The sequence below is a fragment of the Macrotis lagotis genome, chromosome 2 (genome assembly GCF_037893015.1).
Source record: "Macrotis lagotis isolate mMagLag1 chromosome 2, bilby.v1.9.chrom.fasta, whole genome shotgun sequence".
Lineage (NCBI taxonomy): Eukaryota > Metazoa > Chordata > Mammalia > Peramelemorphia > Peramelidae > Macrotis > Macrotis lagotis.
Genome location: NC_133659.1, coordinates 15,409,064 through 15,436,223, shown reverse-complemented (window position 1 = coordinate 15,436,223; position 27,160 = coordinate 15,409,064). Strand labels below are relative to the sequence as shown.

The 27,160-nt window shown below is 36.1% G+C and overlaps 1 long non-coding RNA gene across 1 annotated transcript in view; it reads right to left on the bottom strand.

Annotated features, from left to right (window-relative positions):
- LOC141510929 (uncharacterized) overlaps positions 1 to 27,160 on the bottom strand; it is a 76,187-nt gene that overhangs the window by 7,987 nt on the left and 41,040 nt on the right. The window contains exons 2-4 of the long non-coding RNA XR_012475194.1: positions 13,397 to 13,632; positions 5,814 to 5,858; positions 3,854 to 4,093 (exon numbers count right to left, since the gene is read on the bottom strand). This is a non-coding gene — a long non-coding RNA (uncharacterized LOC141510929). The remainder of the gene's footprint in view (positions 1 to 3,853; positions 4,094 to 5,813; positions 5,859 to 13,396; positions 13,633 to 27,160) is intronic.

The window sequence follows — 27,160 nt, the reverse complement described above, 5'->3', positions numbered from 1 at the left end:
TTCTCTTCTTCAAGGTCAACATTCCTATTTCTTTCCAAATTCTTCCCTTAGAGTGTAAACTCCTTAAGGGCAGAAGAGAGGAAATGACTAAGTATTTATTAATAACCAATTGTGCTAAACACTTTACAAATACTATCTTACTTGATCCTAATGATCACCCTTGTACTCCCATGCTCTTTATGGATAGAAGCTGTCCTTCACATTTTGAACACTGAAGTTAATTCATTACTTCATTGATTACATTCATTCAAAGTTACTCAATATTTTAGATTTTAGATTAAAACTCCAGACTCAACTTTCTAGCCACTGTGCCACTTGGAGGCCTTTGATTGATTTACTTCTAGATCTTTGTTCTCAAAAAGAGAGAGTAATTTGATGATCATTCCATGGAAATGATGGAGAAATGTGAACAAATTGAATCTTTAAGTTAGAAAGATTCCATAGTCATGACTGATTTAAAGACCTGAAGAATAGTCATTAATAGTTTTAAGTTATTTCAGTTTGATAGGTCTCTAATGTAGTGCCCTAGGGATCTGTGCTCTTACTATTTTTTTCAATAACTTTAATAAAATCACAAATGGCATCCTTTTCAGATTTGCAGATGGCACAAAGTTGTGAATTGATACTAACACACTGAATGGCAGAGACAAGAACCAAAATAGATTTGATGAGTTACAACACTGAACTAAATCATATAAGATAAAATTCAATGGGGATACATTTAAGGTCTTACCCTGGGCTCAGAAAATCACATTTGCAAGAACAAAACGAGGGGGACATGATTAGATAGTAGTTTCTCTTTTAAAAAGATCTGAAAGTCTTAGTGTACTATAGTCAATATGAATCAACAGTGATATGAGAGCTCTACCCCACAAAAAAATTCTGGAATTTTAGATTGCATACAAGGAGACATAGTATGTGGAAATATATACCAGTCATTCTGTATTCTGATTTGTTTGGACCAAATATAGACTATTAGGGTCCATTCTAAATGCCACACATTAGGAATGGAATTGGCAAGGTGGAATACATTCAGAAGTGGATGACTGAGATGTTGAAGATGCTTAAATTCATGTTATATGAGGATTACATGAGGGAAGAAAGGATTACCATGGAGAAGAGCAAGATCAGGAGAAATATGATAGATATTTTTAAATTTCTGAGGGCCTGTCCTGTGGAAGAAAGACGTGTTTTACTCATCTCCAGAAAGTGTAATTGTCCTCAATGTGTGGAAGTTGTAAAAATGTAAACTTAGTGTTGGTGTTAGAGAGAATCTTTCTAACAATGAGAGCAAATCCAAAAAGGAATGGATTATGTTGGAAGGCAATAGTTTTCACCTCATGGAATGTCCTCAAGCTAACAGATAAACATTTCTTTGTTGGCTGGTAGAAGGGAGTCTTGGTCACACGAAGGTTGGATCACCTGGTTATTTCAGTCTATTCTTTCTGGAATTCTGGCATTCTGCAAAATGCTACAAAAGAATGATCACAATTTATATATTAATTCTAGATAATTATGGGCCCTGTGGCTTGAAAAAACTCTTCCAGACCAATCCAATCTCCTTGTATGGCAGGGAGAAATCTCAGATATTGGAAGAAGCCAAGGTTGTATAAATCTTGACTTTGTGAGGTTTCTTTTAATTTTGTACCATATGACAATGCCATCCAGAAATTCAGAAAATGCCCTAAAGATCCCACCACATTAGTTTGGTGGATAAATGATGGGGAGCCTGGATTTAAAGAGTAATTGTCAATGGATCAGTGTCAGCCTGAGGGATCATATCAAATGGAACCTAGGAAGGCTGATCTGAGAGCAAGAGTGGCTAATGGTTTACCTGATGACTCAGATGATAGAATGGAGAAGGGGCTGATTCAATCTGCTGATGACTTGAAGTCTGAGAGTCAGTGTGGGGTAGACAAGAGAGCATATTTTTTTTGACACTGGGGTTAGGGAAGCTGTGATTTGAAATCCTACTGGTGATCATAAAGAGTCTTCAGTTTCTTGTTCATGACTATGTAAACTCAAGGCAACGTTTGATAATTTCCTTCTGGCGACACCATTTGTGCTCGTGTGAATCACCAGAAGGGCATAAGTCTTCATCAGTTCTGACAAGTCTTTGAGAGGTTCTATATTATATCTTACACACTGGACCTAGGAAGAGAGTAGACTTCTCTCTGTTGTTATCTATATAATTTCTACCTCAGGGTCCTTCAGCGGGGAGTCACTAACTACCACTATTTTTCTTTTATTTGCTCTTGTCTTTACTGTGTGTGTGTGTGTGTGTGTGTGTGTGTGTGTGTGTGTGAGAGAGAGAGAGAGAGAGAGAGAGAGAGAGAGAGAGAGAGAGAGAATGAAAAATGTACAGTCTCAGGAGTCAGAGAAATTGAGTTAAAAATCCCATTCTTGTTGCTACCACCAGGGTGACCTTGTAGAAGTCATTTAACCTCCCTGAACCTCAATCTCCCTATCTGTAAAATGAAGGAATTAAACTACAGGGCCTCTGAGGTCTTATCCATTTCTAAAGTCATGCTTTTTATATCCTTTGCTCATGATCTTGCTTCACTTCAGTTTCTCAGTTTGTAAAAAGGAACCCAATGAATTAGATGATCTTTAGAGTCCCTTGGAGCTATAAGTCTTTGATGTGATGCTGCTGCTGGTGGTGGTGGTAATGGATGATAACAACAGCCAGAATTTACATGGTATTTTAATTTTTGTAAAGGACCTAGAATGTGTTTTTCATTTGATCTCCACAATAGCCCTGCAGTCAGGAACATCACTTAACTTCTCAAAAATGAGAAGGCTGGGTTATATGGCAATTAAAATTCTTTCCAATTGGAGATATATGATCCCATGAATTGTCACCTGACAGTAGTGGGTATCTACCTAATAAAAGGAGAATTCATTTTTTCAATTAAAAGCTATAGGTCTTTCTTAGAGTGTCCTGAAAAAATAAAACAATCCCGAAACAATAAAATCAAGTACACATTTCTTTTGTATTTTACCATTCACAATGTACTTTCTACATATTATTGGACTTGATTCCCACAGCTCCAAGAGGTTGGTGCTTTGTTCTCATAATCTGTCTTCTGTTCTTTCTTTGCGCATCATTCTTCCTCTCTTCCCCCTCCTTCCAGAGGATTTCCCCCTATGCACTTTATGTCTTTCTTCTACCTTTGGGGGGCACACTGAGCCCTTGTTTACTTTTTTGTTTTATTCATTAATTGCTCCCAATAAGCTGGAATGTGAAATTGGTTGGAGAACTTTCCTAGAGCAGGTTGATTCTTTCTTCTAAAAGGGAGATCTGACTGCATTTAACCATAAATAAGGGATATCCAATCTTTTGCCCAACCAAAAAACTTATCAAGGATCACATGTGGAATTTAATATTTAAATAAATATTTTGTTTGCTTATTATTCATTTATTTTATTTATTTCATATTTAAATGTATTATTTACTTATTTATTATTAGTTTAGTTAATATTTAACTAAACATGAATTCTATATACTGTCCTTCACAAACTTTGGGGGGCAGGGGGGGGCAATGCAGCCCAGAATAGTGAAAAAGGTTGAAACACCAATGCCATAAATGGCCATTGTGGAAATATAATCATTACTCTCTATGTGACTTCATAAAGTAAATCCAACTCTCCATTCTTACTGGTCATTAGAGCCTTAATCCTTGTCTTTCAAACTGCTTGTGAATGATTATAACTCACCTCTTTAGCTTCAAAAATAATGTCTTTCTATCCTTTTATCAGGTCTTCTTATCTTGTCAGCTTTCTCTTTTCACTCTAAATTCTTATCTTATTTGGCTTACTTTTTCTTATTTGCTTTGCTTTGTCAACTACTTACCAACTATCTGAGACCTTTTCTTCTTTCTTCTTGTACCTCTTGGTCCTTTTCCTCTTTCATATTAAATTCCGCTCCTTCAACTTGGGCCATTGTCATTCGTTCACCTTTTCTTCAAGCTCTCCCAAATAGTCTTTGGGTTTCTTCACAATTCCCCAATTTTCCAAATCATCTTCACAACTTGCTTCTGATTTAACTCAATTCTTTCTCCTCCTCTAGTTGCTTCTGCCCCAATATCTTCTCCTTAGAAAGCAAGAAGTAGAGTTCAAAAGTTAATTTTGGATATTTTCTTTTTTCTGAAAAAATATAGCTAGAGACAATTTACATTTTAGTGATGATGATAATGATGATAACTGACATCTAGACCTATATTTATTTCTCCATTCCTTACAAACATTATGTCATTTAATCATAAAATTCTGAAGATAAATACTATGTATATTATTATAGCACGTTTTATAAATGAGGAAACTGAGACACAGAAAAATAAGGTGACTTGTCCACGGTCTTGTGACTGGGAAGTTTTGGCAGAAGAATTTCATTTTTTTCAATTTCAGTTCTTGAACTTTGTTCAAACTCCATGGTTCTTTCTCTGGATACAGATGGTATTCTCCACTGCAAACAGACCAAAATTGTCCCTGGTTGTTGCATTGGGACGAGCAAGTCCATCAAGGTTGAACATCACCCCCATTTTAGGGTGTATAGTGTTTTTCTGGTTCTGCTCATCTCACTCAGCATCAGTTCATGCAAATCCCTCCAGGCTTCCCCGAATTCCCATCCCTCCTGGCAAAACCATTATTTTTTTAACCATATATATCTTTTATATAGTTCCATTTATGAGAAACAGGTAAAAATTATGAATCCTAGGCAGAACCATTATCCTGATATTAAAAGAAACAAAAATTATTACATTTTTCTAATGCTGTGCCTTATACATATGGATTAAAGTAGGTTAAAGAAAGTACTCATTTACTTTGGAGGGAAAAAACTGAGATAAAAAAAGGAGAGATAGAATCTATAATGAGTCTAGTAAAGTTCTAAAACATATTAAAGGGATGCTGTGAGGACATTTAGAAAAAGAAGCAGTGATTACAATAAGCAAACAGAACCTCATCCAGGTGACACAAAACTAACCTTTTTTCCTTTTTTCAAATCGAACAATAGAATAAGGCATTGTCATGGATAAAATATACTCGAATTTCAGTTAAGTATTTGACAGTATCGCATATGGTTATGGGAAAAGTTGGAGAGATGTAGTCTAGATAATAATACATTTAAGTGAGCATGGGACGCATTAAATGATTACAAAAGGGCATAAATGGATCAAGATCCGGAGAGAGTCTGTGAGAGCACTCCACTTTTTCTCCGTTGAGTATTTTTATTGGTAAGTTTATTAGGTGTGCAGATGACACAAAGTCAAGATCCAAAGGGATCCCAATATCAAAGATGAACTGAAATTGAAAAAAATGAAAATTCCCAAATAGGTTCAAAAATTTACCTTCAAATATATAAGCTGAGGAACATAGGTAGATAAGAGTTTGTCTGAGAAAAATTTGGAATTCCAGAGTTCCTGTCGAGATCATCTACTTCCCCTCATAACTGAAGACCAAGCCCTGCCTAGCAGATTAAATCCTTCCATCCCTGGCATATTGGCCCTAGCTCCTCATTGGTAAGTACTCCAATCGGCCTATGCATCAGGTTAGGCTGATTTCAGCCATGCTTCACCTCATTTCCAGGCCATCTAGTGGCCAACCACCTTGCCACCACCCCATATTCTCTATTTTCCTTCTTGCTTCTCCAGGGCAGGGAGAAGCAGACTTCATGTTAAAGGGGGAAAATTTCCAACTCTTTGAGCAATCCCCAAGTAGAATGGGATCTTCTTTTGGAGGCATAGTGAGTTCCCCAACTTTTCACATGAAGCGGGAATAACAACTCATTATCAGAGATGTTGCAGGGCTGTTACCTGTCCAGATCCTGTTCTTCCTTCTAACTCTGAACTCTTATGATCCTGGAGAAAAAATAAAAAGAAATTCAGAGATGAAGCTTCTAGTATTACTTCTACTCCTCCTCCTCCTTCCCTGTGTCCTTGTTGTTTTAACTTTTTCCTCAATCAAATATAATTATTTAATATCACTGCTGAGGGATCTCTGATTAAAGAGATCTGTCGTAATATGAATTGACAGACAACGTTTTCTTTGTTTTTTTCTGCTTCCTTCTGTATTTGTGGGTAGAAATACACCTGAATTCACAAAAACAAATGATTTTAGATGGAAGTATTTGTGAAAATATGATACACTTTTTAGAATGGTGAATACAGAAAATATCAGCTTTTGAATCCGCAAGGAGTTCTTTCTGCTTCTGATATTTTATGAATCTCAACTTCTCTTTCCCCTTTGCCTCAAGATCTGTTTCTTCCTTTTCTTATGAAAATGGCAGCCATATGTCTTGTTCTTGCATTGTTGAATTAGACAGCAATACTTTGACTTTGCCATAGAGAAATTTCCATGATCAGATATCAGAGATGGTTTTACAAAAACTGTTCTCATATATAGTTGTTTTTAAAATAATTGGGAGTGAGTGAAAAATAAGCAATACCAAATCTGAAATATGATGAATATACTCTTTTTTGGTAAGAATTTCATCTGTCTCTCAAATTTTGAAAATTCATTAATTTCATGATGCTAAAAATCTTTAACCCCCATTGTGAGGAGAAAAGTATCCTGAAATTATTTTGGGTATTCCCCCCCAAAAAAATTTCTAGGTTTTTACATGACTGTTGGGCATCTTGCATTGGTTTAATAGATGTTTATTCACTTGACAGCTCTGGCAATGTTCTAGTATAGAGACAGCATATGATAGAAAAGATGAGTGACCCTGGGGACAAAATGTTCATCCAGCATAGAGTGGTGTACCGGAAAGAGGATTCTGTCCAGAGTCACGAAACACTTGGATTGGAAAGCTGGCTTTTGCATTTAAGAATCTTGTGTAACCCTAAGTAAATGAAAGCCATACCAAAATGAAAAGGATTGACTTGGGAAACAATGGCGCTCCAATAGACAGTAAGCTGGCCCTAGAGTTAGGAAGACCTAAGTTCAAATCTAGCCTAGATAATTCCTAACTTTACCTCTGTGTGCCTCAATTTCCTCAACTGTAAAATAGGAATAAAAGTATGCCTAACTCCCTGGATTGTTATGAGGATCAAATGAAATATTATTTCCTTCCTGATGGGTTGACCCTCAATGGTGATCTTCCAACAAAGACTATAGAATCACTTGATAACTATTTCATGGAAAGAATTAAATTCCTATAGCATATATTTAAGCATTGCCTTTCTGAAGAAGCTTCAGTGGTTCCCAATGACCTCTAGTATAAGATACAGTTTCTCTTTCTAACATATAAAGCCTCTCATAGTCTGACTCCAGTTTATCTCTCCATATGGAAATGCATATTTGCCTCCAAACTAGGTTCCTTGCTGTTCCAAATGAGACATTCCATCTCCCTCCCAAGCCTGGAAGGTTCTCCCTTTTCACTTGTACCTCTTGGGGTCCTGTACTTCCTTCAGAGTCAATCTCAAGGTCACCTAAAGAGAATGCTCTTTCTGATCTTTCCATCCCCCACCCTGTATTTATCTTGTATACATTTTGTTTTCTTGTTTAGATATACTCTCCTCCTTTGCATTGAATGTAAGCTCTATGAAAGCAGGAACATTTTCATGCTTTATCTTTATATCTTCAGTACTAAGATTGTATAGTAGGTAGAAGGTCAGTCTAGAAGTCTGCAAGGTTTGGGTTCAAGACCTGCCTCTGAAACAGCCTGGCTGTGTGACTCTGGTCAAGTCACTTAACCACCTCATACCATAGGCAACAGAGAAGGTGTCAACATGCACTAATGGAGGGAATTTCCTTGCCTGGGAATTCCCTATAACTATGACACTACAGGTCTAGCTTAACCTCAGAACCTCACACAATATCTGGTGCAAATTTCCAGAAATTACCATCCAAGGACCAACTTAGCTAAGTGGAGAGAGACTGAGGTGGATCTAATACCATCTTCTCAGTCCCAGCAACTTTAGGGAACTCTTTAATTAATTGGTACCATCTGCATCCCTGGAGATTCGGTCCATGATGATAAAATATTCCATCTTTGAAGTATAGAAAACAAGTCTACAGATATCCATCAGATTCATACATGTCCACTGCTTTGGAGTACCTGAAAGTTGTCAAGGGGAATATATTTTGTTTGGTTTCCATTCTAAATAGAGCGTTGGGGTTTGAGTTCTGGGAACCACTGTCAAAGAAGGCCAGAGAGTGCCCAAGATAGGCAACAAAGGTGGCAAAGAGTCTCAGATTAGGCCAAATTCATCAAATCCTTGGATTAGAAATCTATAATGGGACAAGACCTTAGAGATCATCTCCCAACAACCCCTCATTTTCCAAATGAAGAATCTGAAGTCCAGAAAGGTTAAATTACTTACCCAAGGTCTGCAACCATTTTATTAAGTACCTTTTTCATTAAGCACATTTATTAAGCTATGACCTCTGAAAGGTATGGGGAATTCAAAGGAAAAAATGGGAACAGTTTCTGCCTTCAATGATTTCACCAACATGGAAGAGAATAAGCATAAGTGAAATACAGATTGGATAATCTTTGCTAGAAAGACAGCAGCTGGAGGGGGGGACCAGTAAACTATTTTAGGGTCTGTTGCAAATGGGGTTTTCATAAGGATAGATTGAATCAGAGGCTCACACAAGGAAGCCTTTCCAACTCTGAATTGCTGGAATTAGATCAATCAGAAGATAAGAGTTTTAATTTTCTTAAAGACATTTTTGAGTCAAATAGATGGTGCCATGTAGGAAGTGCTGGGCTTAGAGTTACAAAGATCTGAGGTCAAATCCAGCCTCAGACCCTGACGAGATGGGAGCTTCTGAGTATGTTGCTTAATTTGTCTGCCTCAGTTTCCAGAGCTCCCCGAAATGGGAGAAAATTGGTAAACTGCTTGGACAATCTCAAAGTTCTACATAAATACTACTATTATTTTTTGGTCTAAGGAGAATAGACATTAGTAATAGAATAAATATTAGTAATAAATATTTATCTAAGAAGAATATACAGTAATAATAGAATAGATATTGCTAAAAGTAATTTTGTCCAGGGGAAAATTGATATTATTAATAGTAATTTTTTGTGTATAAGGAGAATAAGTACTAGTAATAGTCAATTTTGTCTGAGGAGAATAGATATTACTAAGAGAATAGATATTAGGAATAGCAATTTTTGTCTAAGGGGAATGGGTATTAGTAATAGCAAATTTTTGTCTAAGGAGAATAGATATTAGTAATAGTAAATTTTTGTATAAGGGAATAGAGATATTAGTAATTGTAATTTTTGTCTAAAGAGGATAGATATTACTAATAGAATAGATATTAGTAATCGTAATTTTTGTCTAAGGAGAATAGATATTATTAATAGAATAGATATTAGTAATAGTAATTTTTTGTCTAAGGGGAATAGGTATTAGAAATAGTAAATTTTGTCTAAGGAGAACAGATATTAGTAATAGTCATTTTTTGTCTAAGGGGAATGGGTATTAGTAATAGCAAATTTTTGTCTAAGGAGAATAGATATTAGTAAGAGTAATTTTTTTGTCTAAGGGGAATATGTATTAGTAATAGCTATCTAATTAAATACAAACTACCTGAGGATAGTCTTTTCATTTTATTAGCAAGAACTTAATAAACACTTACCCACTGATTGACATTAACCATTTAAATCCCCAAAGAAAATGTACCCCCTCTCCCCTCCTTGAGGAAGAAGCCTCTCCGCTCCTTCTATATTTCCTCTGCCACTAAAAAGCCATCCTAAAATAGATAAATGGGGCTGCTCTCGGGTCCCTTTAGTTATCATTATATTATATTATGATTTTAGTCGTTGCATAGTTAGGTGGTTCAGCGCATACACTGGAAATATATATGTACAGTAAATCTCTTTCTATAGACTGTGTTCATGTTCAGCTTATATCCTATCATCCAGCAATGCCACAGCATCATTCATCTTCAGATCTGTGCTCAGCCATATTTGCTTTTTCACAGAGGTGTAGGAAGCCAGCTGAGGAATCCTTCCAGAAAAAGGCAACAGCTTTGGAATCGGTCAGGGAAGATCCAATTAGGTTCAATTCATCAAGCATTAAATAAACACCTTAAATACTTCCCAGGGGCCTGGCACTCTGCTGGGTGCTGGGGAGTTTTTTTCTTTTTGATGGGATCTATTTTGGAGAACACTTAGTAAGGAAAAAACCCACTTCCAATATAAGTTGGCTCCTCCTCTCCAACCTAAGGATTTGGAGAGCTGCCTTCTGGAGAGAGGCAGGATGGCTTAGTGGAGAGAAGACTGGCCTTGGGGTAAGAAAGAGCCAGGACCCTGGACACCTACTGACTATGTGACCCTTAACCTTTCAGGTTAAGCATTTCAACAAAAAGCTGCATCAGTGAAAAGCATTCCTTATCCAGAAACTCTTTACAAAAGTTACCAGGACTCTATGAAGTTAAGCAACTTTTCCAGTCATGTAGTCATATATGTTAGTTGGAGGACTCAAACTTGGGTCTTCCTGATGCAGAGGCTGGCTCACTCTTCGCTGTATCAGATTGTCTTCTATGGCAAGAGAAAGGAGAATGAAGACAAAAAGACAGTCCAGGCACTTTAGACTAGAGGCTTAGCTTCTACCAAGAGGCTACTCACAAATATGTAAATGTTAAATAAATAGAAATAGTTTAGGAGTAGAATATTTATCTTGGAGGAAATTATATTAAAATACCTAGCATTTGTTGAGTCCTTTAAGATTCCAAAGAGCTAATTTTATCTTCATGGCATCTGGAAGGTGGAAGCTATTGCTATTCCCATTTTACAGATGGGGAAACTGAGGCAGGCAGTTCCCTCAGCTAGTAAGTATCTGAGACTGGATTTGAACCTTCAAAGAACTTGGAGTCTAATGGGGGAGAAAGCATGCAAGAGATGAAGAGGGAGAACCTTCCAGTAGGGAAAATTGGAGGTGAGAGATGGAATGCCACATGGGGGAAATGTAAACAGGAGTCTTTGTTTGAATAAAAAATAGTAGTGGGGACCCTGTTGGAAGCAGAAAGTGGGCAGAACAAAGAGGTTTGTTTTGTCCTATAGGCCCTAGGGAGCCTTTCAAGCCTCTTCATCTGGGAAGCGATGTGCTAAGAGTCACACTTTACATCCAAAGATGTAAAGCAAATTCAAATTATATTTATTGTAATCTAGAGGGGAAAACTCAGTTGAAGTACAAAGCTTACACATTTGAAAATGTCGAATTGATTTTTTAAGAAATCACTTTCATTTTCCAACAATGTTCCTCTCCCTCCCCCCAAGAGAATTTTCCATTTTTAGCAAAAGAGTGCAGTGAATTAAGCAAAATAAACGAATACATTGACTCTGACTGACAATATAGTCATCATTCAGTACCTGTAGTCCACCACCTGTCTCTCTATTAGCCACATTTCTATTGGCACTGATAAGGCTGGCATTTACTTATCCTTTTCTGTCTGGCACTTGGGAATTAACCAAAAAAAAAAGTTCTTGCCTAAAAGATGGATGAAATCGATCATTTTTTCCCAGACAGAGCACACTTCAGGCTCATTTTGCTTTGTAATTAAGAAGAAAGCCAGAAACATCATTTACACATTAAGAATTTAATAGATATATTTTTCTAGCTTTATGCATTAGCCCAGGACAGCCCATTAATGAAATAAGTCTTCCTTCAGGGTCAATTTAGATGGGCGGTAATCTTCTGCAAATATATTGCAAATGAGGCCCATTTAATGATCTTAAAGCTAACTGCCAGGAGAGAATTGTTATAACTCTCCAGACAACAAAAAAGGACTTGGCCTGGCTTGCGGTCTCTCTTTCTAAATGAACAAGCGCTTCATTTCTAACCGCTACGTTTGAAAAAATGGAAGATATGCTCTTCTGTTTAGGTCACTATACAACTTGCTGGCCTGGGAGGTTAATTCTGATTAAGGAAAGCTCAGGATGGAATGAAACGATCAATAAGGTGGTACCAGAGTTTCCCTGATGAAAATGAGTCCTTGGAACAGCTGATGGGACAGCAATCATGGGCCGCTTGGGGGGCCCTTCCATTTAGAGGTCAGTGAATGCTACATGACAGCATTATTCTATTATGTGCTTATTTTGTGGCCCTTCCAGAGGAGCTTGAGCTCTTCCATTAGATGGGACTCTTCTTGATGGCAGAGACTGTGTTGGGGACCTTTCTTTGTATCCCCAACACTTACAAAGTGCCTGGTCTACAGCAGGTGCTTAATTAATGTTTGGTGACTTGACTTACTACCAGATATAGCACGTTGGGGTATTTAAGGTATTACTCTATACAATAACAGATCTGATTCTCAACTTCAAGCTTTTGAGTTAGAGAATACTGACTATCCCATTGTTCAGATGATGAAAGCGGGCCAGGGTCAGGACACACAAGGAGAAATAACCTTGCAATTAGGAGAGACCAAGGATTGGTTCCACCTCCAGCATTGGAGCTGCATGACCATGGGCAAATCACTGGACTCCTCCCAGCCTCCATTTCCTTATCTATAAATGGAAAGGGTAACTCGGGTAACTCTACTGTGTCAAATTAGATAATGGAAGTAGAGTTATGAAACTTAAAAGAAGTAACTACATGAGGGTGAGGATGAGGATGGTGAGGAGGATGCAATTACAATAAAGACCACTAGGTGGCACAGTTGATAGAACTCTAGACCCCATATCAAGGAGACTTGAGTTCAAATTCTGCCTCAGCCATTTGCTAGATGTGTGGCCCTGGGCAAGTCATTTTACCTCTGCCTATCTCAAGGTCCTTATCTATAAAATGGGATTAATAACAATACCCATTTCCCAGAGATATTATGGGGATAATGCCAGTTATTATATTAAGTAATTTTAAGATCACCTTTTTTATGCCACCACCTTTTTTGATCCTCCCAAATGCTATATTGGTGCCTATTCCCATTACCTTTATATTTATATGTATGTGTGCATATGTGTGTGTATGCATGTATGTATGTCAAGGTGTTTGTGCATTTGTGTAATTTGTCCATACATACATATACCTACACATACATGATTAATGTTTAAGTTGTCTCTACTGATTAAATATAAGCTCTTTGATGGCAAAAACTGTTTCACCTTCGTCTTTATAAATCCAGTGCCTAAGATAATGCAAGACACAAAGTTGGTAGGCTTTGTTGATTGACCTAAATAGTAAATCATTGAACCAATAATAGAAGAACCATCTGGAATCTAAGCTCCCCTCTCCCCCCAGTCATTCTCTCACTGCCCTTTCCTATTCTGTAATCACCTGATCAAAACCTAATTTCCTTTCAGTTCTAGAACTTTCATCGTGGGAGTTATGTCACCCCATTGGTAAGTGCTTCTCGTGGCTCACTATATCCATCCATGTTTCACTCTAATCCTTCATCTTTTCACCATCTCCCCTGTTGTCACATATATAACTCACTCCCTTACCTGTATTCTAATTACCAAGCATAATGAAATCGATACTGTTCTTGCCAGGTATCTAGAAGGATTGTTTAAAGATGGTAGACCACCCCAGAAGAGGAGAATTCAGATTCTTTGTCCTGGACCCCTGTCCTGGAATGAGGGCATTGCCAATATTGTCTTCTTTTCCTTCCACAAGGTATAACCTTCTCTCTCTTCATCATCTGGATTCCACACCAACAAAAGAATTTCTCTTCACAAGTCTACAGTGGAATAGTAGAGAAGTCAGTCCAACTTAGCAACCTATTCCCCTCCAGAAAGCAATGGTGATTTTTTTTTCCACTTAAGGAAAAAAAAACTTAAATTTCATTTTTACCCTGATTTGAGAAATGTATTTTTAAAATGATTTTAAAAGATCAAGAATCTCTTTCTTGTTATTCAACTGAGATAAAATCATAAAATTTAGACAACTCCAGCAGAATACTTTTATCTGTACATCTTTTATCTGTATATCTACCTCTTTTCTCTTTTGTAATTCCTTACTAACAAATAACTAAGGCAGATCTGACCTTCAAAATTCAAACAAATTAATAATAATTTAATAATGTATCTTTGAATCACAAGAAATGTTTTATCACACCTTCTGCCTAATAACAAGAGGAGGATATGGAAAGAAGGCATTTCTGTCTGATACCTAGTCTCTTGAATGAAAAGCAACTCACAGGTTATTCAGATCCTTTCTCCTTCGTGTCTCAATATCCTATCCCATGTAGACACTAAATATCGAAGTTGCTGCAGCTCACAGAACTCTAGCTAAGTGGACAAACTACTTTCAAAAAATCCTAGGTAGATTTATATGAACTTTGTATCAGTCCATATAAATCTTTCCAGAATTTTCTGAAACTAGCCCATTCATCATTTTTATAGTACATTAGCATTCCATCAAGTGTCAGTCCCAAAAATATTGATCAATATTTTTGTACAAATAATTCCTTTACTCTTTTCTTTGATATCACTGGGACACAGAACACTAGTCTTGGAGTCAGGAGGACCAAAGTTCAAATATGACCTCAGATACTTGACTTTTACTAGCTGTGTGACCTTGGGCAAGTCAATTCACCCCGATTGCCCCACATCTGGAGCCATCTCCGGTCATTCTGATGTATATCTGGCCACTGGACCAGATGACTTTGGAGGAGAAAGTGAGGTTAGCGACCTAGCACAACCCCCCCCCCCACTCAAATTCAATTCATGTGCTTGTCATGGCATCACCTCTATGATATCATGGTCTTATTTGAAAATGAAGGACAAACCTCATGGGATACAGACCTAGCAAAGGAATTACTGGGTCAAAGGGTATGCATAGTTTTATACCCCTTTGGGCAGCTCCAAATTGTTCTCCAGAATGGTTGAACTACCATAAAATGCCACCAACAATATATATTTAGGGTCCCTATTTTTCAACATTCCCTCTGGCATTTGTCATTTTCCTTTTCTGACACATTAGCTGATCTGATAGGTGTGAAAGAAATGTTTAATTTGTTTTTCTCTTATCCATAATGATTTAGAACAATATGACTATTAATAACTTTGATTTCTTTTTTTAAACTACCTGTTCATATCCTTTGTCTATTTATCAACTGGGATAATGACTCTTCTTCTTATAAATTTGATGCAGTTCTCTATGAATTGAGAAAAGACAACTCCTTGCATTTTTTCCCGGTTTTATGTTTTACTTCTAAATCTGATTGCATTAGTTTTGTTTGTGCAAAAGCTTTGTGTAATTTCATGTAATCAATGTAAAATCATATAAACATGTAAGTATCTATTTTATATCTTGGAATTTCTGTCTTTTATTTGGTCACAAACTCTCCCCTTATTCATAATCTGACAAGTATATTTTTTAATGCTCCTCTATATCATCTTTTATATCTAAATCATTTATCCATTTTGATTTTATCTCAGTTTATGGTATGAGATGTTCTATGCTCAATTTCAGCCAATCTGCTTTCCAATTGTCCCAGACATTTTTATTCCAAAGGCTTGAATCTTTGGATATATGAATAGGTAAATTATTATAGTAATTTACTACCTGTGTATTGTATACCTAATCTATTCTTTTAATCCACTACTTTATTTCTTAATACCATATTGTTTCGATAATTACTGCTTTGTAATATAGTTTGAAATCTGGACCTGCTAGGCAACCATTCTTGACATTTTTTTCATTGATTCCCTTGATATTATTGACCTTTTCATCTTCCAGATGAATTTTGTTGCTATTTTTTCTAAATAGAGAAATAGTTCTTTGGTGGTTTAATTGGTATGGCACTGAGAAAGTAAATTAACTTAGGTAGAATTGTCATTTTATTATTTTGGCTCAATCTACCTATGAGCAATTAACATTTCTCCAGTTGTTTAGATCTGTCTTTATTTGTGTGAAAAATATTTTGCAATTGTGTTCAAATAATCTCTAGATTTGTCTTGGCAGGTAGACTTCCAGGTATTTTATATAGTCTGCAGTTATTTTAAATGGAATTTCTCTTTCTACCTCTTGCTGCTGTACTTAGTTGATAGTATATGGAAATATACTATATACTAAGTAAAATATACCATCATATCATCAACCAAGAGTGATAGTTTTGTTTCCTCATTGTCTATTTTTATTTCTTCAATTTCTTTTTTTTGTCTTATTGCTATAGTTATCGTTTCTAGAACAATAATGAATAATAGTGGTGATAATAGACATCCTTGCATCACTCCTGGTCTTATGAGAAAGGTTCAAGTTTATTTCCATTATAGATAATACTTGCTCTTGATTTTAGATAGAATCTAATTATCATTTTAAGGAAAGATCCATTGATCCCCGTGTTTTCTAGTGTTTTTAATAGGAATGAATGTTGTACTTTGTCAAAAAAAATTTTTCATGAATTTATTGTATAATCACATCATTTTTGTTGTTTTTTGTAATTGATATAGTCAGTTAAGATGATAATTCTTTTAATATTGCACCAGTCCTGTCTTCCCGGTGTCAAACCCACCAGGTCATAGTGTACAATCATTGTGATATATTTCTATAATCTCCTTGCTAGTATTTAATTTAAAATTTTTAGATTTATATTCATTACGGTATTTGATCTATAGTTTTCTTTCTCAGTTTTTGATCTCCTGTATCAAAAGTATCAAAACCTTATTTATATCATAAAAAGAATTTAATAGGACTTCCTTATTTACTTTTTCAAATGGTTTATATAGTATTGGGATTAATTTGCTCCTTACATATTTGATAGAATTCACTTGTGAATCCATCTGGTCTTGGAGATTTTTTTCTTGGGGAACTCAATTATGGCTTATTCAATCTTTTCTTTTCTGAGATAGGATTGTGTAAGTACATTATTTCCTCTTCTGTTAGTCTTGGAAGTTTATATTTTTGTAAACATTCATTTTACTTACATTGACAGTTTTACTAGCATATAATTGGGCAAAAATAATTTTTAATAATTGCTTTAATTTCATCTTCATTGGTGGTGCATTCACCTTTTTCATTTTCGATTCTAATAATTTGGTTTTCTTTATTTTTTTAAAACATCAAATTAGCCAATGTTTTATCTATTTTAAAGACTTTTTCATAAAACCAGCTCCTAGTTTTATATCTTTGTTCAATATTTGTTTTTTTAACTTTCAATTTTATGAATCTCTCTTTTGGTTTTCAAGATTTCCATTTTGGTATTTACCTGGGGATTTTTATTTTGTTCTTTTTCTAGTATTTTTAGTTGTATGCTCAATTCACCAATCTGCCATTTCTCTCTTTTTTTGACTTATATATTTAGAGATACTCATTTTTCTCTAACTACTCCTTTGCCAACCCAACATTTTTGGGCTTTTACCTCACTGTTATCATTCTCTTTAATAAAATTATTGATTGCTTCTCTGTTATTTTATTTGACCCACTCATTCTTTAGGATTACAATGTTTATTTTCTAATTAACTTTAATTGACTCTAATTAACTCTAACTTTCACTCTGTATTTCTATAGAATAAATGGGTCTGGAAAAATTTGCATTTAATATTCCTGTTTTTCTGCATTTGGGTGTGAAGTTTTTATATCCTAAAACATGGTCAGTTTTTGCAAAGGTACTACATACAGCTAAGAAATGTATACTCTTTTTTATTCTCATTCAGCTTTCTCCAGAGGGTTATCATATCTAATTTTTCCCCAAGAATTTATTCATTTCTTTGATTTCTTTCTTATTTGTTTTATGGTTATATTTATCTAGCTCTGAGAGGAGAAAGTTGAGGTCCTTTTCCCACTGATATAGTTTTAATGAATATTTCTTCCTGAAATTCACTGGATGCTGTGCTATTTGGTACATATATTTTTCAATATTTGTATTCATTATCTTATGGTTTCTTTTAGCAAGATGCAATCCCTTGCTTATCTCTTTTAACTAGGTCTATTTTTGCTTTTGCTTTGTCCGAGATCATGACTGAATCCTGGATTCTAATTCATTATGCTCTCTGCTTCCATTTTATGAGTGAGTTCATCCCATTAATACTTAGAGTCCATTTCCCTCCATCCTGTTTTCTTCTCTCTTTTCATCCTGTTCCTCCTCAAAAGTCTTTTATTTCTGACCACAATGATAAATTCCAAACTCCCAGAAGAAGCTCTGAAAATAGCAGTGTGAAAAGTCTACAGCATGAGGCGAACCCTGCTTCGTGTCAGGACTAGGAGTCCAACATTAACATAAAATTCCAAATCAAGAAATAGGATGGAAAATTTTTTATTATCAGTCCTCCTTTTTATCATTGCCCCTTCTCTTATCCTTTTCTCCTCTTTCTTTTTTATTGAATGTGTGTGTATATATTATATATATAATATATATACATATTATATGAATATATTTTATATATATGTAAATATATGTTATATATACACCTATACATACACACACGTACACACATACATATATATATATATATATATATATATATATATACATATATACATTTCTTTTTTGCACCAATTTAGAAGTGAGATTCAAGGATTGCCCCTCCCAACCATTTCCTCTTTCCTAGAAAAGCTTTCCCTTGAAATGAGATAGTTCACATTTTTCTATTTTTCATTCTTTTGCCTTTGTTTTACTGTTTCTTGATGTCTCATGAAATCATTAGTTTCTAATTATTCAATTTTAATTTTTAAGGAATTATTTTCTTAGTTTTTTCACCTCTTTTTATACCCTACTCTGTTTTATAAGATGCTGTTTTCTTCAGTTATTTTTGTGTCTTGGTACCAAAATTTTAAGTCTTTTCAGAATTTTCTTCATCTTCATTTCCTTGCCTAATTTTTACTCTACCACTTTCATTTTACTTTGAAAGTCATTTTTAGCTCTTCTGAGAATTCTTGTTGTACTATACATTTTTTCTTTGATGCTTTACTCAGAGCTCTTTTGACTTGGATGTCTTCTCAATTTGTATCTTGCTCTTTCCTGTAACAATAGTAGATTTTTAAGATCTGGCCCTTTTTTGTTGTTGTTTGTTTATTTTCTACCCTATTTCTTGATTTGGAATTTGGTTGTTAATGATAGATTCTAGTCTTGATATGAAGCAGGGTCTACCTCAAGCTGTAGACTTTTTCACACTGCTATTTTTCAGAGCTACTTCTGGGAGTTTGGAATTTATCAGTGTTTCCTAGGTAGTGTCATTGTTTACTTGAGAGTTCCCCAAACTGAGGCTGTTTCTGGTGCTTCCATTTAGTTCCACCATGAGTGTTTCATTTGCGTGGGCTCTGGGTCACTCTTGTGTCACATCTCGCTTTCCAACTTCATTTGTTGTCTTGGGTTGGAAGAAGGTCTCACTCTTATCTTTTGATATCTCTGTTGGCCCAGAAATTAATTTGAGGTATTAATTTAAAATTGTTGGGAGGGAAATGGTGGGAGAGTTCAGTTGAATACTTCTCTATTCCATAATCTTGTCTCCATCCCTGTCTTTTGCACCATCTGACCTAACTTATGGGAGGGGAAAAAGTGGCTTGTCACTTTAAATTTTTTATTCTGAATCTTGACAAGTCAAAAAATTCCAATCCAGTCCTCCATTGCCCCTGGAAAGGGTGTCAATCCACTACTTTTATGACTCCTTTCCTAATCTCAATAACTTTCCAAAACAATCCATTCCTGGCTGCACGTAATGCATTACCTCCCCCTGTTAGAATATAAGTTTCTTGAGGACACAGATTACCTCATTTTTGTATTTGCATTTCTAATACTTAGAACAGTATATAGTAGACATTTTATAAATGCATTTTCATTTGACCATTTAGTTATATCTAGTCAAATATCCCCTCATGGCTTCTCAACTTCCATCCAAGGAATATGCCACTCTCAACTCTGAAGGAGATACAAATAGTCTAATATATAGTTCCTAACACTCATGAATTTATGAATAAGTTCTATGGAATTGATGAAAACTGAGCCAAGTTCAGAACCTTGGATAGTCTCTCTCCTCTCCAGTCCATCCTCTACAGAACTATGAAAGGGATTTTCCTAAAGCCCAGATCTATTTGTCACCTTCCTAATCATTATACTAAAGTGGTCCCCTTTCACATCTAAGCTCAGTTTAAGTTTAAAGTTTTTTCACACCTACCTTTCCTTGATAAAGCTTCATTCACTCTTCATTCTGGCCTTCTTAGATGCTCCTCATTCATCACATTCTATCTCCAATCTCTGAATCTTTGCAAAAGCTGTCTCCCTGACTGGGATGTTCTGTCCCACATTCCATAGCCATATCCTTCACCTCTACCTCTTAGAACCCCAGTGTCCTTCAAGATTCACTTCAAAGGCTACTTTCTGCCACTCTTTCCCAGTTTCCCCAGTGGCTTGCCCCTCTTCTCAGAGATGATCTTCAATTTACTCTGAAAATATCTTATATAACCCTATTTATATACTTCTTGTCTCCCTATTATAGCTTACAAGAGTTTACAAGTTCCCTGAGGGAAGAGAGTATCTTTGCCTTTTCTTTGTATCTCCAGCATTAGTATTTGTGTGGTTCAGAATGGGCCCTTCATAAATCCTTTTGATTGATTGATTGATTCACAGTAGATTCCCTCTCATTGGAGATCTTTAGACAGAATCTAGGCTAACCATTTGTCAGCAATGCTGACCTGTGGGTTCTTTTATCACCTATGGATTGGACTAACTGGATTCTGGATTTTGACCTATGATAGTCATTCTTAAATCTCTTTAGAATAAAAATTCATAATTCCTGACCACTTCTTCCCAGCTTTGCCATCTTGTCATGAAGTATATGGATTTAACTTCTCAGAGATACAGTTTAGGCAGCTCTCTCCAAGGCTATTGGGTGCAAAAAGTTGCTGATCTACATTGGTAGAGGAAACTTCCTCCTTACAAGTTTTGCATACCAGTGTAAAAGGCTGGATATTCCTCTAGCTTCCATATTCTCCACCAACAGCACAGCCTTTATTGGATATAAGAATATCATTGATACTCCATGTCTTTGTTACTGGGTTTAATTAACTCAGAATTCTGAACATCTCCATAGAGCAAGGTTTTTTTCACCTGAGATGTATGAATTTTTTAAAATATTTTGGTAAATATACTTTTGTTTAATTGGTTTCCCCTTTTAATTTTATGCATGTTAGTATTTACATTTTAAAATACCAAGATGGTTAGAGGACCATAGATTTTATCAGACTGTCCAAAAGGCACAGCACCCAAAACCCATAAAGAATCTCTGCCTTCGAGCCCAATCAATCCTCTTTGACTCAGTTTCTCCAACCACAAAAAGTCTTAAGTTATACATTCTAAATAGTCATCCTTTAGCTCAAAAGATGATAATGAATCATAGTCTCCTAAGTGTAGCCCAATAGGCAAATCATGGACATTTCTATAAGATCATAGTCAAGTCAACAAACATTTATTAAGTGCTTAGTATGTGAGAGACACCATGCTTAGCACTGGGGGGATACAAAGAAAAGCAAAAATAGACACGACTATCAAGGAGCATGTTTACAGCATGCATACAAATAGATATATACAAGATAACAGAAGAGAGAGAGAGAGAGAGAGAGAGAGAGAGAGAGAGAGAGAGAGAGAGAGAGAATGGACAAACAGACCAAGAGATCTGACTCCAGGCCCAGCAGCCTTAGTCTTACCTCCCACTGCCTCCCTGTGATACTATTATCTTTGGAAATTTTGGCAACTCCCAAATCTTCCCTTGAAGCCTCCTGGGGGCAAAGATGCTGCCACGAAGGATGCCCACTTTGCATCTTTCCCCAGAAAGCTAACTTTCTAAGTCACTCATGCCATGGAAAGCAGAGAGGGTGGCATGAAAGAGAAAAAAGCCATCATTCCACCCTGGAAACGATTCCCTAGCAGGACATTACTTTAATTCACTGGTTCCTTGTAATCAAGATCTAATAAGCTACATCTTTAAAGGAGTCCTACACACAGGCCACATTGTGATGATCAATTGAGCCACTTATAAAGAAAACCTCTGAGGCTATGTAGGGGAGGAGGCTGTGCTTCCCTCTGTTTTATGACACCCCCTTAGACACAATGTGCAGGAAGGTCAAGACAGCATGGAGGCTCGGGCATTAACCAGCAGAACACTAATTAGTTTTAGTGACAATGGTCTTCTGTGTGGGCATTCTAATATTTTGATGTTTAGGTTTGTTTGAAACCTCTGGCCATGAGGCACAAAGCCTCTTCTATGTCCTGTTTTCCTTTTTTCTCAAGATTTTTCTGTCCCATTATCAGCATGAATTGGTTAAGCATATCCAATTTCTCATTGTTATTATTATTAGTAAATGTCTATTTTGATATTAGCTTCAAAACCTAGTTTTAAAAAGAGCTAAACTTAAGAGATGATGGGGAAAATGGAATAATTGCTATTATGATGATCTCTTTCTATATGATTATGATTAAACTTTGCCTCTGTAATAAATCTGATTTTTAAGAATTAAACTAAAGAGCTAAGAAAAAAGAAACAAAATTTGTCACGTAACCTGCAATTATCATTGCTGTTTTTAGAAATTAACATGTGTTGATGTTAGCACCAAAACCTCATTTTAATGATTTAAATTAGAAAAATGATGAAAAAAATATAATGTAGCTACTCAAGTGAATATCAAAATTCTTATTTTTTAACATCAAAGGTTAATACTATTTGTAAAATGCCTGCACAGAGTAGGTTCCTAATAAAGATTATTCCTTTCCCCCCATGATATCAGTGATCTATCATGTTAAAGAGTTCAATTAAAGGGACATTATAGCAAACTAAACTAAATTAAATGTACAATAGGCTTTATTTTTTAAAGGTCATAAATCTCATTTATTTATGGCAAATCCAAACTTCAAATTGTACTAAAACGTCAGTAGAAATTGCTCTGAGAACCTCAGCATTTAAAAAGAAGTATTTGAGACATGTTCAAATCCCCCCCCATCAAAAAAATTCCTCAGATCGTACTGAATTGGCCCCTCTGTAGTATTCAAAGCTCTCATCAATAAAGCCTGGCCCTTTAAGAATCTGTTTGTTGGTGGCCTCATATTACCAGATATCTGTCCAGCTGGATAGGAGAGAAAATCACCCTGGGGAATTTCTCTTTTCCCAAAGTTGAACTCTCACTGCTACCTTTTGAAGTGAAAATGGAGATTTCTGGGATTTTTATTCACATCGAAAAGCACATGGCCTTGCACATAGTAGGTATTTTAATGGTTGCTTGTTGATTTGAGCAAAAAACAAAATAGAAATTTTCAAAACTAGAAATACATACTTTATGTCATCAAGAATTTATTTCAATCTCAGATTTTATTTTTGTTTGATCTCATGAATGAATGAATGAATGAATGAATGAATGAATTGAGAGCAAGAGCCTTTTCATTTTGGTTTTGTATGGTGTCTGGTACACAATGTTTTCGAATGAAAGAATTTGACAGCTTTTCTTAAATTTGACTAATTTGGCTAAAGAGCCAAAGAAAAGAAATCCATCTGAGACTGGTTGACCTATGATACTCATTCTTAAATCTCTTTAGAATAAAAATTCACAATTCCTGGCCACTTCTTCCCAACTTTGCCATCTTGGTGGCAAATTTGGTGCTTTTTATGCCTTTCTCTTCTTTGATAGCAAGATGAGGGCTCCAGATGTGGAACCCATCCTATGAGGTGGGAATATTTCATCAATTAGATGTGTTGGTGGCTTATTTGAGGGTTATAAGGAACTGTTCAGTGATGGGAGAAGGTTAAGGGATGATGATTGTATTGTACTAAAAAAAAACCAAGGAATTCTTAGAAATAAAATGAATAGTGTATTTTCCTCCCTATATCGATTACCTTTGAATGAATATATCAAGCGGTAAGAAAAATAATAAAGCAATAGATATTCTAAAAATTAATTCTGATTGCTTCTCTTTATTTTTAAAAGAAGTCCCCTTTTTTTGAAATTTAGAAGTTGTGTGTTACCATCCTCTTTCCCAAGGGTTAATTTCACTAATCCTTTCTCCCACTCCTAGTGTTCTGATCCCACAGGACCAAAAGCAATCAAATTTGTAGGTGAAAACAAATTCCTCCCATTCTTCTCCTTCCTTCCTACCTCCCCAGAAGACTTTAGTCTACAGAAGGTGAACTTTCATTAAAGGAAAATAAAGTTTCAAGCCTTCCATCTGGGGAAGGAGCGTCTTCATACTGTAAATCAATACACTGTCGGCTGGTTTGTTCTTTTGCTGGACAGACCAAAACAATATCTCTCCAAGGAAAGTGGGAACATCCTCTCAAAGCCATTTGTCTTAATGGAGTAGCCCCTCAGAAGTCAGTGTCTGACGGCTGTTACAATATCAATTCTAAGGTTAATAAGCCAGGCCACGGAAGCAAGTCCATTTACAAAGACAATTCTTAATAACTGAGATGGGGTCATTATGAATGCATTGGTCTGACTACTTGACTTTTAACTAGGCCAATAGTCTGATTCAGTTAGCAGGGGAAGACCTGAAAAAAAAAAGTGATGCAGAGGGAGAAAAGCAGAGGCAGGAGTATAACATACTTAATGACATTTGAGGAAAGAAAAATCACATTCAGAGGTGGGATCACTCAAACTGGGATCACTTAAAACAGTGAATATTACTATCAGACTCTCAGAGAATCACAGGGCAAGAGCACCCCAGACCTGGAAGGGACCTTGGAGGTCATCCAGTGCAATTATAATTAATTAAGCCCACTATGTATTAAGCACCATAGAGGGTGTTCCAAAAAAATCTTTGCATAGTTTTAAGCTATTAAAATTATAACTGCACTAAGGCTATTGGGATAATCTGTATGTACTAAATACCAGGAATATTAAACAAATGAAACAACCTTTCTCTAAGGAGCTTACATTTCATGCAGGAAGAAAAAATATAGATAAACAAGCATTTATATATCTGCTATGTGGCAAACAATTTATAATTATTATTTCATTTAACCCTCACAGCAACCCTAGGAAGTAAATGCTGTCTTTTCCTCCATTTTACTGTTGAGAAAACTGAGGCAAAAAGAATTTAAGTGATTGCCTGGGGTTACACAGGAAATGTTTAAGACTGGAATTGAACTCAGATCTTCCTGACTCTGAACTTAAGCTATTTTCCCTCCAGTGGCACCTAGCTGCCAAATAAATAAGCAGATATGAGATATACTTAATGCAAAATAATTAAGGATGGGGAATGAGCTGGTGAGGACATCAGGAAAGGTCATATATAAAAGGTAATATATGAGCAGAATTTTGAAGGAAACTAGGTTATTCAAGAGGCAGAAGTCAGGAGTACATTCCAGGCAGAGGAGGACCACATAGACAAAAGCATGGAGATGGAAGACGGAATGGGGTGTTTGAAGAATAACCTTAAGAAGACCAGTTTGACTGAATCACATGTTACATCAAGGAGAATATTGAAACATTAGAAAGGAAGATTTGTATGCAGTTGTAATAGACTTTAAATGCCAAAAAGAAGAGTTTGAGTTCATTCCAGACTCAATGGCTTATGATTTCGTTGCCCTCAGAGGTTCCTTCCAGTTCCCAATCTATAGATTTTGCCATGATACTTTCACCAACACAAGCCACAATCCCCAACTCTATTGCTAGTTTTGAAATTTGTGAGTCCAGAGTTATGAACTAGTTCAAATAGTGGTTGAAATAATTATAGGTCAAAGTTCTAAATCTATGATACCATCATCTATTCTGGGAAAGACTTTGCAACTCTTGAAGAGATGTTAATGAAATGCCATGGCCTTTGCCATGAGATTCCACTCTTTTCCAGTAGTCTCAGGACTATTGGATAGTCCTTCCAAGACTACAAATCTCAGTGAGGGCCTCCTGAAGGAAAAACACTGAGAATGATCCATGACCTCTACCTTCTAGTACTTGAAGGTTATCATGTGGAAGAAATTTGACTTTCTTGGTTTGACCTCAGAAGGGCCAGAACCAGAAAACTTGATGAGGGGGAGGAGAAGAAACAGAAGTCAAATTATTCCGATGTCAGGAAAAAAAAAAGTCCTCCCCAGAAGAGGTGTCCAAAAGAGGTAGAGGCTATCTCAAAAGGTGATGGAGAGTTAACAGGCCAATACAAATACAGCCTTCCAGCAAAACTTGGAGGTCTTCAAATAACTATTTCTTAAGTATGTTAGAACTGAGATTCCCAAAGATATTAAGAATATCTAGGGGGTGGCTAGGTGGCACAGTGGATAAAGCACCGGCCCTGGAGTCAGGAGGACCTAAGTTCAAATCTGGCCTCAGACACTTAATAATGACCTAGCTGTGTGACCTTGGGCAATCCACTTAACCCCATTGCCTTGCCAAAAAAAAAAAATCCTAAAAAAAATCTACCATTTCTCTAGGACTCGAAGGTTTGCAAATAACTTTACAAACATTATCTCATTTGATCTTCCCAACAACCCTGGGAGATAGATGATTATTATTAGCCCATTTGATAGATGAAGAATTGGAGGTAGTATTTGAGGCTTGCCCAAGATTAGTAACTGTTTTGACCCCTGAAGTCTCTCCTAATTCTCTAGTTCCGTGATTGTTTGGCAAGCCCTTTATACCTTCTTATCAGGAATGGCTGATAAAGCTGGTAGCTAAATCAGAAGAATATTACTGATGGTAAGAAAAGATGTGATACAAAGATGTTCATGACAATAGTACTTCTGAAATCAAGTATAAACTCTACTGCCTCGAGTTTAAATCTCTTCACATGGACTCTTTCTATTTCTGTAGTTTTCTCATATACTAAGTCTCCTCTATGCACTCCACAATGCAACCATATGGGTTCACTTCCCGTTCCCCATACATAATGTCCCACCCCCTGCATTTTACCGGAGATGCATCTCCTCCTCAGCTCTACCTCATTCAATCCCTGGTTTCCTTCAAGACTCAACTCAAAGGCCATGTCCTACATAAAACCGTCCTTACTGGGTGATCTGGGGCAAATCACAGTTATTGCTTGCCTCAGTTTCCTCAACTGTAAAATGTGGATCATAAGAGCTCTTACTTTCCAGGCTTGTTACAAAGATGAAATGAGATATTTATAAAATTCCAAGCAAAGTGTACACAGCAGGTGCTTAATAAATGTTTGTCTACCTTCTTCTTTCTCTGTCCTGTCCAACCGCTAGTTCCCTCCCCAAAATACTTCATAATCATCTTATATGAGTTCTAGATGTAGAAACAAATGTAGCTGTCATGCCCTACAATAGAATGAAAGCCTATTGGGGGCAGGAATGATTTCTTTTTGCCTTTGTATCTCTAGAATGTTAGCA